The 15413-nt window shown below is 42.4% G+C and overlaps 1 protein-coding gene, 1 long non-coding RNA gene and 1 pseudogene across 2 annotated transcripts in view; 2 read left to right on the top strand and 1 right to left on the bottom strand.

The window, feature by feature from the left end:
• Positions 1-753: 753 nt before the first annotated feature.
• On the bottom strand, positions 754-1465 carry LOC114503809 (annotated as a pseudogene).
• Positions 1466-4403: 2938 nt separating this feature from the next.
• On the top strand, positions 4404-8791 carry LOC114504116. Its single transcript, XR_004904848.1, has 4 exons — positions 4404-4651; positions 5384-5512; positions 7730-7897; positions 8781-8791. It is a non-coding gene; the product is annotated as an uncharacterized LOC114504116 (long non-coding RNA).
• Positions 8792-10519: 1728 nt separating this feature from the next.
• Positions 10520-15413, top strand: part of ARSG (arylsulfatase G) — a 100803-nt gene continuing 95909 nt past the window's right edge. The window contains exon 1 of the mRNA XM_028521412.2: positions 10520-11156. The gene's annotated coding sequence lies outside the window, so the exon portion shown is untranslated. The remainder of the gene's footprint in view (positions 11157-15413) is intronic.

Genomic DNA, 15413 nt, shown 5'->3' with positions numbered 1-15413 from the left:
CCTGGATGTAGGTCCTTGTCTTTCATGACTTGGACTATTTCTTTCCAGCCCCTTCTTGCCTGTAAGGTCTCTTTGGAGAAATCAGCTGACAGTCTGATGGGAACTCCTTTGTAGGTTACTGTCCCCTTACCTCTTGCTGCTTCTAGGATTCTCTCCTTCGTTTTTACCTTGGCTAATGTAATTATGATGTGCCTTGGTGTGTTTCTTCTTGGGTCCAACTTCTTTGGGGCTCTCTGAGCTTCTTGGATTTCTTGGAAGACTGTCCCCTTTGCCAGATTGGGGAAGTTCTCCTTTATTATTTGTTCAAATACGTGCTCAGTCTGTTGCTTTTCCCCTTCCAATTCTGGTACCCCTATAATTCGGATATTGGAACGTTTAAAGGTGTCTTGGATGCTCTTAATCTTTTCCTCAATTTTTTGAATTCTTATTTCATCATGCTTTCCTGCTTGGTTGATTCTATCTTCCTTCTGGTCCACTGTATTGTTTTGAGACTCGTATTCCTTCCTTTCACTATTGGCTCTCCTCCGCGTGTCTTCCTGCATCTGTTTTATGGTAATCTGCATTCTTTCATCTAGGTTTCGTCCAAAATCCACCAGTTCTGTGAGCTTTCTGATCACCAGTGTTTTGAACTGCGCATCTGATAGATTGGCTAATTCTTGGTCGCTCAAAAGGATGAGTCCTGGGAGACTGATCTGCTCTGTTGAAAACATGGTTTGTTTGTTTTTTTTTTCCCTCCGATGTCCATTTTTTTAAAATGGCTCTCTTATACTTCTTGTTCCTATTTAATATGCCAACCATTGCTTCACTGATATCCCAGAGTTTTCTTGCAACAGACTCATCAATGGCATTAGGCAGTAGTTTGTCCTCTTTACAATCCCCAAAGTACTTTCTTGACACACCTCCTACCTCAGGTGAAGAGGCTAAATAAATCGAAGTCTGGGTACCTTCAACTGGAGTTTGGAAAAAAACCCCAAGACACCAAACTGAAAACTCATTTGCCCAATAGTGGAACGTGTATGTGCTTCCCAAGATTAGTCCAAACACCACCAGGATGTACAGCATTGCCTACCATTTGTGCTGTCTAAGCAGCAGGCTAGTTCCCTGATAAGAAGGATGGTAGCCAGTTTGCTCCTACTATAACAAAAGCTTTCATCATTGCTTTGTTCACTGCTCAAGTCTTCAAAGGGGATGTCTCCATATTTATAGAGTTTGGAAGAAACTGCCACAATCCTGCTGGGAGCTGAATGTTTGAGTAGTCCAAAGAGAAGATTGGTGAGTAGAACGTGACCCAGATGGTTCACTCCAAACTGCATTTCAGACCCATCTCCATTCTTCATATAGGGCACTGGAAGATCCCTGCATTATTCATCCAGACGTCTAGTCTAGGCTCTTTCTGGAGCATCTCCTGGCAGAAGGTGCACTTGGTGTGCCCTGTGGTTAGGCCCAGCTCCTTGATGAATGTCATCAGGGCCAGATCCTAGCAGCTCGTGGTCACCCATGCCCCCATGTGAGGCAGCTCTGCAGCCATGGAGCAGCCCAGACCTCATTGGCCCCTTGATCGACACAACCTTGTTGGCACATGGCCTGCATCCTGACTAATGGAACTTAACCTGTTGATATGCTGGGAGAGAGAAAGGGACCCAGCACTAAGTCAGATCTCCAGTAAGAAGATACTTGCAGAATTTCTGTCCTGATTCCTCAAATAAAACTAAAAGACATTAAGAGATAACAGTGACTTTCTCTAGATTTATTAGGGAGTTTGTTACAAATATTTGACCTTTACAGGTATGACTTCATGGATTCACACAAGAAATTCACATAACACTGATATTTAGCCTTCTCATTACATATACAGAAATAGCATTGCTACAAATTGCAATGGATAGAATCTTGTTTCAAATGGCTTGGTTTGGGGCTTTGTCTAAATCAGGGGTGTCAAACTCGTTTTCACTGGGGGTCACATCAGCCTTGCAGTTGCCTTCAAAGGACCGAAATAATTTTAGGACTGTATAAGTGTAACTACTCATTAGGTGTTAAGGAGCTGAAATTACATTCAGCCCTTTGAAGGCAACCACAAGGCTGATGTGACCCCCAGTGAAAACGAGTTTGACGCCCTTGGTCTAAATGTGTCATTATATAATGAAAGCACCAATTTGAGGGCTTCTCAAACAGTGATTTGAGTTTTACAACATAACTTGGTAACTGTTTTTTTCATATAAATAAGGCATAAGTGGGTATGTATACTAATGCTGAAAATACATTTTATCAAAAGCATACATACAAGTATTTGGGTAACATTGGCAGTTGAGATTTATTCCTTCCTTTTAATGAAAAATCAAAGGGCATATGATTTCTGTCAAATCTAAATCAGTACTTCTACTCATTTCTGGCATTAAGGTCATCTTCCTTCCTTCTCCTCTAAACCCACCACTGCCACCAACTGAACAGAGATTTTCCTGAACAACCTCACTTGAGTGATTTACCAGAGGATCTGCACTTTGTAAAATATCAGTGTGTGCCAATGACAGAACAAAACAAATGACCTTTTTTCAATCCACATTGTCTTTTCGGGTTGCAGCTGCTCTCTAGCCATGAAGTGCCCTTTCCAGACAATGAGATTGAAATGAAGATTTGAACTTAATACAATATTTGGCAGATTCAGGTTATTAAAAATAATATTTAAGTTGCAGAGGTACACCTTAAATTATTTGGACTTTCAGAAAAACATTTGACGAAACCTTTTCCCTGTATAAAAATCAAGGCCCAAATTAGTGGTGTTCTTTGATTTGTAAGGCAACTCTGTGTACTGTAAATTTCTTCAAGGTCAGTGAAGACACTTGTGACATTTCTTAAGAATTAAACAAGAAGACATTCAGATTTAAGAACAACGTAAGAGAATTAGGCACATCTTATTCCAAATCATAACCACAAAGACTTAGAAAATCTAGCACATGAAAGAACTTGCCACTTAAATTACTTTGTTGGAGATTAGGGGGAAGTTGACATGGTGAAAACTATGAGCACCCTCTCCATTTTGTTCACTAAATTTCACCTCTCCATAGAGGTTTTGCAAAAGGATTTGGTTTTCATGATAGAGACATAAGGACTCCTTCAAATGGTTTAAAAATACAGTGTATAAAGTATGGACTAAAGCATTCAGATTGAACTTTACAGTTTTACTGACAGTCTAATCAAGGCTGCCATTAAAAATAAGTAAATTACTGCCTCCATGTATATTCTAGACTTTACTATAAATATTGATGGAAACACACATTGGGAAATAAAATCCCAAGTGCCCCAAATTATATCTGTTTGGTGTTTCAACATTTCTTGGTGGTAGTCAACATGGGGAAACTAGTGATTTCTGCTTTGTCAGGCAATATTTATGGTTCACATTACTAAACATGTAACAAATAGACTCAATTTCCTCTTTACATGGGGAACTTACCTCAGTCTTCTTGGAATTAATGATTTGGCCATTTCATAAATTACTTGCTAAATTTATAGAGACTGGCCACCAAAAAAGTCCAAATGTTACTGTGCACGCAATTCAGATATTCACTAGCACTGAAACTATTCTAACCCTGTGAATTTAAACAAAATATTATTTTTGGCAAGAAGCACTACATGTAGAACTGTTTAAATACGCATGAACTATACTAGGAACAGTTGCACTATCACATGGGAGACGACAGCTCTGGGGGTCGTGTATACCAAAGCATGAAACACTGGAAGTGATGCCTCCCAGGCTGCTACAGCACTGGGTGCAGTGGCGGCGCTGTTGACCACACCGGGTGGGCCCTTTGGCTAGCATCTGGGCTTTTCATGGGCTTCGGTGTCCACCTGAGTGGGGGGTGGGTCTCGCGCCCCATGACGACCCTCCTGGGGGAGTCAAGACCCCTGTTGGTCAGAAAACCCGCCAAGTACCACGCATCTTGGTGAGGGGTCGGGGGCGTGGCGTGCTCAAGGGGCGGTACCAGCTAGCCGCAGCAGGGGTTGGGGCGTGGCTCTGTCAAAGGGGCGGGGCGCGCGCCGCCGGACCAACCCTGGAGCCGGTAGGGAGGATTGGCGGTTTGGGGTGGGTTCTGTGTAGACGTCATAGCCCGGCCGGGGCTTGCTGGGCCGCGCTCCCCGGGTCGTGGAGGGTGGGGACCGTGGCTAGTGGTGTTCAGGGGTGAGGGTGTGGGGGGTGCAGCCACAGCGGAAGGAGGCAGAACAGCGGGCACCGTGGTGTCTTCGGGGAGGAGGGGCCGGCGCGGGAGGAGGCGCCTCAGGGAAAGAAGACGCAGCGAGAGTCCGCGGGGAATCCCCCACCCCACCCCCCGTCGGGGCGCGGGCGGCGCCGGCGAGGGCGAGCCGCAGGTGCCGGTTGCCAGAGGCAACAAGCCGGGGTGACTAACTTGTCCCGGCGGCCCGCACTGTGCAGGTTTCGGCGTGGCGGGATTGCGGGCCCGCAGCCCACGGAGGTGACCCCGTTCTGTTCCAGGGCTCCACCCAGAGTAGACCCGGGAGACTTCTTAATATCGGGCTTTAAAACGCTGTTATTTTTACTGTTAGGGTGAAGGCACCCCGCATAACACCTTCCCGACCAGGCCCTGAGATGCAGGTCCTTGAGAGGTAAACACTTGAGCGGGAGTCTTCCTTCCTAAAGGTAGGAAGAGGAGGGCACACCTGGCTTGATACTGTGTCCACTAGAAGTCAGATTTCAGCCCGTTTGGGGGGCAGTGAGGACGATTCTGCGCTGGGATCGGAGCTTTGACCGTAGAGACCTCGGTTTGGGAATTTCTCCCTCACTCAGGACCCCCCAGGATTTGGATGTCCAACCAGGAGAGCCACTGGCTTAAATTTCCCCATCAAATATGTATCATTAAGCTGGGAAAGTCTAGATAATTAGAAAACCTAAAAAGCCTGTGATGGAAGAGCTGTTTGGCCCATTCAGACAGAAGGATGAATGAAGCTCTACCTAAAAACAGGCTGCGCATGGAAGGGACCTGCCATAGTGAGTCTGGCTTTTGGTTAGTCACTGGTGTCTTCGCCAGGGTGACCTGACCCGGAGACGGTCCTCGTCAGGGGCTGAGATGTGTCCTCAGCCTGCAGTTAAGTTACAGAACCAGCAGTCCTCACATTAGTCTTCTGTTTGGTCTCGGCCACCTTTGAGTCACATTGGGGAGGATGAGTGTTTCTCAGGTGGCCTTAATGAGTCAATTCATAATATCTGTATTATTACCTAAGTGACAGTGATCGGAAATCAGGTCATGCTCTTATGGGTTACCACAAGTGGTTATGATAACACACAACGTACAAGTACATGCCAGGGAATTAAACATTTTTATAGTTTGAATTGAGTAAAGAATAATTACCACATGTACCTTTTAAAAAATAGGGTACATCCTGAAGTTCCCAAGGAAGAAGAAACCTGAAGATGCCTTTTGTGTTGGGAGAAGAACAATGGTTGATCTTTACCCAAGAGACTCCTGGTGTTTTGTCTTCAGACAGGCCTCTTTGACAGATGGTGTTCCTTTTTGACATTGTGGTAGACACTTCCTCAAGTTGTGAATATTGTTGAAATAGGGAGAAAAATTCCAAACGATTATAATTTTCATACTTAAAACTGTACTTCTGGTGCGACATTCAGCTGTATTGGGACGTGTGTTACTGAGAAGTTCCGGTGATCTGGGTTTCTTCCCAGGTTGGCCATTCACTATCTTAAATGCCTTTGAAGTTAGTGATACCTGTTGCTAAAGTTCATATTGAGACAGTATACACAGAAGTACCAATACATCCAAAGTGTGTATATATCCCTGGCACATACTTATATACAGACATTCAGCATAACAGATAGGAAATGTAAGTAATTCAGTAACAAGGTAGATGAAATAAATTAAGGAAATTTGAAGTGTCATTGACTTGATTATCTTGCTCATTGTTTTCCACCTTTTTTTGTAGTCATCTTGCTTAGATGGAGTAGCTATAGACTGCTTTATAAGTATGTGCTTCCTATCCTGTGTCTTATGACCCTTTGATATTTTATTTTAAGAAAGTGAACTTAAGTCTTTTATTTGAGTATAATGAACTTTGACTTATTAGGAACTCTGCATGGATCCAGAAGAAGACCATATTTTGCTTTTTTGCCTTCACTTCTGTTCTCCCCACACCTTCATTGTGCACTTACTGTCTACACACGTGTGTCTACACACATCTGAGACTCATTTGAGAGGAAAAAGTCAGTGCGCTAAAGGGAGTGGTCGTCCACTAGGGTTCTGGGGGTGAGGAATAAGGACCAGGGACTTTACGAAGTACCAGGGACTCTTCTTTACGAGTACCAAGTATATGGACCGTCCCAATGTTACATTAGCCTCGCTATGACAAATGTTTCTTTTGATTAGATATTTCCCTCTCCAACCCATTCATTAGAGGTGACGGCTGGGGCACTATAAAATCTCATTGTTCTGCCTACCCCTTTATCCTCAATTTTTCAATACATTCTCACAGTCGCTTCTTACCTCCCCAGGACCCTATCAACATACCTGCTTGGAAACTAGGTCACTGCTGCCTTTCTGATTCTTGTCGGAGCAAACTTTCTAGGGACAGAATTAAATTCATATAAGCTAAACTTTTATGTCCCCTTTTATTATTAATCTGAGGATGAAAACATTAAAAAACGTAAAAATTACATATTTTGATTTTGCTAGCTAATTTAGCCTATGCATTTGAGGAGGTCAGTAAGCATTTTCCCCAAATGTTTCTACTTTAATTATTTTTAAAAATTAAGTATCTTAAATATTGCATGACATATTCAATAGTAAGACAGCGGGAGTGATCTGCCATGCAGTGAGACAATTATCTTACTCCAAGCGATTTATTCTCTTCTTTCCAAAAGTCTGGTGAGGAGCATTCGTTTTGAATGTAGTTGGATTGGACAAACTTACCATGAAATCATTTCTGTAACAAAAAATCCTTATGACTTTCCATAAACAAATGAAGGGCATGAATAAAAGTGACAACATAAACAAGTCAAATTACAAAGCAATCTCCTTTAGAATGAGCTGAAAATCATACTCTGCCCTCCATGTGTGTGAAGATGGTTTAGACAAACCTAAGACCTAACACAGGAAGTCAGTTGCAAGGAGGTTTACTCTGGTCACCCGACCCCAGCCACACAGCAAGAGTTGTGCTGTGCTTCAGAAGCAGGGGGGAGGGGAAGAGGTTCTGTGTTCTCTCTAAAGCCATGGTCAAAACATGGTCTCCAAGGCATGGGGCAGTGGCAGGGCTCTTTTCCTCGGTAGCATGGCATGAGGGGAGGACAGGAACCTCACTGACACAGGTCCTAGAGGTCTGTTCATTGTGTCCTTAAAGAGAAAACACATGAGGGTGGGGTGTTCACATGATCCTTTTCTTTATTCCTCCTGGGGTGCTCCATTTGGACTATTCTTTGAGAAAAGACTTCTTTTGTGGGAAAACAAAACCCATCTGGAACTTCTAATTTGTCAAGAATTTGACGTCAAGACGAGTGAGTTTTGCAGGCAGGGCAAATGGCACAGTAGAAGAAGGTTTTGATAGGGATCTGGGGCAAAATCTCCCTTTGTCTTGGGAAACCTCAAGCACACTGGCCTCTGAATACAGGCATACAGATGTGCGCGCCCGACCGGATGCCCTAGCAGGCTCTCTTTTGGTCTTTCCTTCAGGAATCTTAACTCTCATTCTGTTGTTGCTTGTCCTTTCTCTGTAGGTGTGGGGATATTCAGCTTTGCCAGGTATGGCAGTGATTTTTACAGCTCAAGCTATGAAGGCAAAGCAAAGGCATTCCAGAAAAAGTCTTCAAGTGACTATTCGGTTTTTGATGACTATTACATTCCTGCAGTGACTAGCGTTTTGCTGCTTCGGTCCTGTAAGGTGAGTTGTTTATAAAATCCAGCAGGACTATTTTTAAAGAGATCTTAGTTCTCTTTCCTCTCAACTTTACATCAACACTCCTTAAGGTAGTGTTATAAATGAGTTTGTGTCATTTTGTATACTTTTGGTGGCTATTGCTTGACTGAGTTTATCAGTAAAAACAATTTAAATGGATACCTTAATGAAATTTACAGGATCTATGCCAGTTTTTTGTCTTATTAGTTACCCACAGCCCTGGCTGTTCCCACATCCTTCCCATTACATTAATTCCAAATTCTGGTGTGAGTCAGTAACCTACCCTTTCAGGCTGCTGTGGTCATCAAGAGAGCTGCTTTGCTGGGGCCTGGAAGACTTCTGTTCCCTAGCCTCTCAAGGAGGATGGCCTTTCTTGTGGTCTCCAGGCTGCCTTCTGCTGTAGTTAGTTCTACTGGTAGTTCCTGAGGTCTACCCCACTACTGCTCTTTGGAAAGCCTTTCTCCTCGTTTTATGCATTTTCCACAGCCAAGGGCATAGGCTTTTCTGCTTCCACCTGAACTGTGTGTGGGATTTGAGAACTACACCTTATAGAACAATGTTGTCAAGGTACATTTCCTGTGTCACCATCACCGGGTGCTGCTCCTATGTTAGACCTAGCCCAGTCACCTCCACTCACATACCTTCTCCTGTTCTCTGAACTTTCTCTACTCTCTGGGCTGTCTCACATCCAGTTTTTTTCTTGCATGCTGTCAGTTTCTATGTGAAAGAACCAACAGCTTGTTTCTGATTTTAGCAGCTTACAATGCGATCTCCTTTCTAGAATACCTACAAGTGAAAATAAGACTGGTACTTGGACTACACCAACCTTTTGCTGGTGCTGGTAGTGATGGGGGTTACCTTGCAATTGTCAGCTTTAATCAACACAGTCATTTGTGAGGCTTCTTGCAAATAATTGGCTATAATGGTCCTTATGTTTGTGAGTGTCATGCTTTCCCTGTGGGCTTAGAGCAGCTGCTGGGTTTTTTCCTGCAATAATATCTCTCTCACTTCTTTGCAGTGCTTACTTGACTGGGGGAGAGAATGTGATAGCATTACCTGTGGCTGTGCCAGGAAGGACCAGGATGGCCTGATGGTCGTGAACATCAGCTTCATTTTCGTGCTGGGGAACAGGCTGAAAACCTCAGACGGAGCAAACTGCTTCTGCTCGATCAGAGTGTGCCGGTCACGGTGACGAGATGTCAGGGTGGTCATCGGACTGGGTGCTGGTAAGCAGAGAGCATTTCTCCCTTTCCCATCTTAACCTGTTCTTTCTTTTCTTTACCATTTTAATTTATTTTTTCCATTTTTAAAAATTTTATGTTCAAGTACAAGTACAGTTTTCTGCCTTTCCCCCCCTACCTCTCCCCACCACCCCAGCCCTCCCCACATCCTTCCCCTGATTCCACCCCCCTTGGTTTTGTCCATGTGTCCTTTATAGTCATTCCCGAAAATTCTTCACTCTCTCCCCCATTATCCCCTGGCATCTCCCCTCTTGTTACTGTTTGTTTGTGAAACTTAAAGGTAATTTTTTTTCAAACTTTGAAACCCATTTTTTCCTTTGTTATCCATGCAGTATGACTTAAAGAACGTGTTATAACTGAATCAGTGATTTCCCTCACATCTAGTCCCTGACTTGATTAAGCCTCTAAGTCATTTAGAAAATGATGGTTTGCATTAAATCAGTTGGGGAGTGAATGCTTGGGCATTTTGTACTATACTGAGAAGAGAACCCATGGAGCATGGACTTCTGTGAATTCTGTTATGGGTTCTGTTTCCCCAGTACTGTCTTTTCCCCAAATAATGTACTTTTAATTATTGTTCATTTGTTCAGTTTTCATTCTTTTTCCTACAAGGTAAATGCAATTCTAGTCTCACAGGTCAGTGTTCCTGCAGTTTGCTTCATTGTGCTTCCCACACATTTCATTTGTTTAATGGACGATGGTTTGTGGCAACCTGTGTCAAGGAAGTCTATTGATGCCATGTTTTCTTCAATAGGCTCAGAGGATGGTTAGCATTTTCTTAGCAATAAAATATGTTTTAATTAAGATATGTGCATTGTTTTTTTAGATATAATGCTGATGCACAGTAATAATAGACTGTAGTGTAGACTTCACATGACTTTATATGCATTGGGAAACCACCATATTCCTGTCACTCACTGTATTGCAATATTCCCTTTATTGCTATGATCTACTACTGAAACCCTAATTTCTTTGAGGTATGCCGGCAAACTTAAAAAAACTGAGATTTGACAGAGGTATTTAAATTGTGGGTTACAATTACTTAGACAAGATGTATTGCCCATTTGTCCCTAATCTGCACTGTGAGACCAGGGAAAAGATATTCTGTTTAAGAGAAAGATCATTTAGTCCTGTTAAAAGTTGGGCAAATTTAAGTTTTATGTAACAGGCATTTATTCAGTGATCTTCACTTAAATGCTGTGTATAACTAATTACTGGGTTGTATGTACTTTGGGTCAATTTCTTAGGGTTAAGACTAAAAATAAAATTCTTTTACTGCAACTAAATTTTATGTTTAAATTCCTGTAGTTGTTAAAAACAAAATCCATGCAAATTTTGTTCCTCAAATGCTTAATGAACAAGATATTTAAGAGGTGATTTCCCACTGCCTAAACACTATTCCACAAAGATGTGAAACTGAAACACTCTTCACTTTGGCGCCCATGGAATTAGTAGTATCTCTTAGCAAGGGAAGTTTTAAACGGTAACATTTCATTTCGCCAAGACTACTGATGGGGAGGGGAGTGTTAAATAGAAGAATGTAGCAAAGATTCTACTTAAGATTGCTGTCCAGCTTCTCTGAACCGCAAATTCACCTGACCTGAGTACTTTCAAAACCTAACCTTAAGAGGGCCCGAGAGCGGAGTTGTTCCCTCTTGAGAGCAAGCGCGCTAAAATCCACCATGCTCCTGGACCTCTGGCCCGCCCTGCGCGCTGGCCCTTCCCCCGCAGGAAGCCGCGTAGGACTCGTCAGTTCTGTGCCAGAGTGGGGAGCAGAAGCCCTGGAGCGGCCGCCTGCGTGAGCCGCCGTCCCAGCTGGTCTCCTACTTCTGACCCAGGGAAGTCCTTCCCCAGGAACCCCAGAGCGCAGGCTTGTGACTCCGCCTCCTCTGGCACTGGGACCCGTGCTACCGAGGAGCGTAGCACTTGGCCACACCCACGTGTCCACGTTCGAGTTGGCCGCACAGAGGAGGCCTTGGAAAATCCGTATGGCGATGCAGCAGAGCAGTAAGTGGAGTCGTATCTTGGGTAGAGCATGTAAACAGTGCTCTCTAAAAAGTTTGAATCTTAGTCACTTCGTTCTGACTGATAGTCTAGAGCAGAACCATCCAACACAATGTGAGCCACGTACGTAATTTAAATTTTTCCAGTGGCCACATTAGCAAATGCAAAAGGAAGCAGATGAAATTAATTTCAATTATATATTTTATTTAATTTGTTTGAAATATTATTTCAATGAGTATACAAATTATTGAGATATTTTACATTCTATTTTTGTACTAAGTCTTAGAATTCTGGCTATATTTTATGCATGCATTGCAGCTCAGTTCCAGCTGGCACAGTAAGGTGCACCACTCCATGTGACTCGTGGCTACTGTACTGGACAGCCCCAGCTCTAGATCACTACCATTGTGTAGTCCACATGGAAAGGTGTAACTGTGAAGTAGAACTAATGGGAGAGAAGGGAAGGGTCGTGTGGGTCCTCAGTCAGTGACCCTTGACATTCTAAGTGTAAGGGTATGAACCCTGAAAGGACCTCTGGAGATGGTATTGATTCACTTTTGGATCTTGCTGTTATTCTTCATGGCAGGTTGTTTTTTACCCCCTTTCTATTGCTAAGGGCTTGTTATTTCCTTTAAATGTGATTTCATTTTTGAAAAGCAGAATTGTAAAGTGTTAATAATATGAATGTTACGGAGTCCATTTCATAGACGAGGAAACAAACCTGCAGTAGCTAGTAAACTGTGTGCAGTGATACCAACAGCAGAAATGGGTCATCATCCCAAGTCCCCAGGAGACAGATAAAATGAGTAAACATATACGTTTATAACCTAGTGTCAGAGTAAAGGGTGAGTAGCAACTGGAGTGAATAGTCAGGAATGCCTCCTCAGGGTGACCTTTGTAGGGGACCAAATGGAAGTGTCATGTCATGTATACATTAGGGGAAGGGTGCACCAGGCAAAGGGAACCACAAATGCCAAGGCCTAATTCTTGTGGTTTCAAGGAGCAATAGGAAGCCAGTGCAGCTAGAGTAGCAGTACCAAGGGGGAATGTAATAGCCTCCATCAGGTTGTACAGGAAGAGCCCATTGTTAAGGATTGGGTTTTCAATATGATCATGTCTGACTTGTGCTTTGAAAGGATATCATAAGGCTGCCATCTGGAAACTAAAGGCCGAGGTGTGGTGGTTGGATAGATAGCAAGAGTGGAAGCAGGTAAGCCAGCTAGAAGTTGATTGCAATAGTCCAGCTAAAGATGATACTGGCTTGGATCAGGGGTACTGGTAGTTTGACAAAGGCAGTCAGGTCCTGGGTATGTTTAGGAGGTAGAGGCAACAGGATTGGTGGAGGAGCATGTTTGGAGAGCAGGATCAAGAGTTCTGTGGAGGACTTGTTATATTGGAGATGCCTCGTTGGCATGGTACCCACCTGCTGTCACATGGGCGTGTATCAGTCCAGAGCTCAGTGACACAGTCTGGACTTAGTGTGGGAGTTGACAGTGTGGAGAAGGTACTTAAAGCTTTGACTGCATTCTGGGGGCGTAAGTTGTGAGGAGAGTTAGTGTGCTTGCTTTTTTTCTTGAGTTGCTGGAGAAGTATATAAGTAATATATTGCTAGCTGCATGGCCACAGTTTGTATTTTCTGTCAATAATCTTTCATGAGCTACATTAAAAAGCCTTTATAGATAGAGGTTTGGGATATCAGTTTTGCTATCTAATTTCCCCTTAGGAGCTCCATAGTCACTGAAGTAATCTTGATCTGAATATGAGAAGTTATTTAACATGAAAAGCGAAGTTGCAAGTTTCTTGTCACTATCTTGTTCTGTACTCTTGGGACAGTTAATACTGAAAAGGAACACCAGGGGGCACTAGATTCCTTACTTATAAGACGTTGGCTTGCCCACCTGTTTGAGTTTGTAGCCCTGACTTCTATTAGCATCTGTATTAAAGACAAATCTAAAGACAAGGACAGGGTCTATTTTCTCAATACAATGTACACTTATAGGAGTGGCCTTTACTCATGTAACATGCCTGAAGTGACTTTAAATTGGTCATTTACATAGCCATTTAAAAATTTGAAGAAATGGGTTCTAAATTCTAGATCCCTATTAGTGAGCCTCATATCTGGGAGCTTTTAAAAATAAAGACTCAAGATAATTTCTTTACGAATTTTAGAATATTTGAGATAGGGTGAAGAAATGTAAATGGGCTATGGGAACCTTTACTTAAATACCATTTTCTATTTTATCATCAGGTATTAAGATAAAGTAAAGGTAAATAAATGTACAAAGGCTACATTATACACTTTTGTAGTATATGATTGATAATTCTGTTAAAAGTTTTGGAAACATATTAGTTCAGGTGGCATCTGTCTTAAAGGTGCACATGATTGCAATTCATTTTTGGAACAGAAGTAATTTTATGTTTTGGAAGGGAAGCCGTCTACACTTATACTCAAGCATTATTAACTGATAAGATTAAAACAGAATCTCTTTAGTCACGGGAAGTGAAACCTGATAATTCATGTGCCCTCAGTTGTTTAATCTTTCCTGTCTTCGGCATCTGTGATCTAAGAATCTTTGGCCCCAGCAGTCCTTTCCTGTCATCCAGGATTGCTAGTGTCCAGAGTTGTGCCACTGCTGGTATCTGTCCATTGCAGTGTCCCAGACACGTGGAGTCGGGGCCAGAAGCTGCAGTCCACATGCCAAACCCCACTGCTTAGGGTTTTTTAAAATTTTATTTTTCAATTACATGTGACGTTCAACATTATTTTTATTAGTTTCAGGTGTATAGCATAGTGGTTAGATAATCATGTAATGAAGTGATCTCCCCATTATTTCAAGTACCCACCTGCACCTAGTTAGTTATTACAATATCACTGACTGTATTCTCCATGCTGTACTTGACATCCTGTGACTGTTTTGTAACTGTCAACATGAACTTCTCACTCCCTTCACCTTTTACACTCATTCCCCCAACGCCCCCCTCGTGTGGCAACTGTCAAAATGTTCTCTGTGTCGCTCAGTCTGTTTCTATTCTGCTTCTTTATTTACTTTGTGTTTTTTTTAGATTCAATTCTTTATAGGTATGTATTTATTGCCATTTTACAGTTACATATATATTTTTAATCCTTACCCAAGGGCATGCTTATTGATTTTTAAAGGTGGGGGAGGGAGAGATAGAGGGAGAAAAATATTGATGTGACAAACATTGATTGGTTGCCTCTTGCATGTGCCCCAACTAGGGACCAAATCTGCAACCTAGGCATGTGCCCTGTCTAGGAATCGAGCCCATGACCTTTCCCAACCAACTGAGCCACACTGGCCAGTGCTGTTCATATTTTTTAAAATTTTTTTCTTCTTAAAGAAGACCCTTTAACATTTCTTGTAATGTTTGGTGGTGATAAACTTTAGCTTTTTCTTGTCTGGGAAACTCTTTATCCGTCTCTGGATTCTAAATGATAGCTTTGCTGGGTTGAGCAATCTTGGCTGTAGGTCCCTGCTTTTCATCACTTTGAATATTTCTTGCCAATCCCTACTGGCCTGCAAAGTTTCTGTTGAAAAAACATCTCGCAGACTTACAGGAGCTCCCTTGTACGTAACCATTCTCTTGCTGCTTTAAAGATTTTTTCTTTGTCCTTAACCTTTTGCATTTTACTTATGATGCGTCTTGGTGTGGATCTCTTTGGGTTCATGCTGTTTGGAACTCTCTATGTTTCCTGAACATGTGTGTCTTTCTCCTTCATCTAGTTAGTGAAGTTTTCAGTCATTATTTTTTCAAATAGATTCTCAATCCTTTGCTCTCTCTCTCCCCTTCTGGGGCCCCTATGATGTGGATGTTGTTACACTTGATGTTTTCCCAGAGGTCCCTTAAACTATCTTCATTTTTTAAAATTGTTTTTTCTTTTTGGTGCTCCAATTGGGTATTTTCTGCTACCTTGTCTTACATATTGCTGATTTGATCCTCTGCTTTGTCTAATCTGCTGCTGATTCCATTTAGTATATTTTTCATTTCAGTTATTGTATTATTCCCTTCTGTACCTCTTAATGCTGTTGGAGTTCTAAGTTATTTTGACATCCTTATAACCATTGTTTTTAACTCTGTATCTGGCTACCACCCACTGCCACCTGCTGGCTGCCTGCTGGCCTCAGCCACTGAAAGAATCTTGAGCAGTATGCAAGTTGCATGAAGCATGTTTTCAGATATTCACAGTAAGAGGTGTGGTGTTCACCAGGTTACTACAAATTCAAACTTGGTGCCTGTCCT

This window comes from Phyllostomus discolor, chromosome 8 (genome assembly GCF_004126475.2).
Source record: "Phyllostomus discolor isolate MPI-MPIP mPhyDis1 chromosome 8, mPhyDis1.pri.v3, whole genome shotgun sequence".
In the NCBI taxonomy this organism is placed as follows: domain Eukaryota; kingdom Metazoa; phylum Chordata; class Mammalia; order Chiroptera; family Phyllostomidae; genus Phyllostomus; species Phyllostomus discolor.
This window is presented reverse-complemented; position numbering and strand designations above follow the sequence as displayed.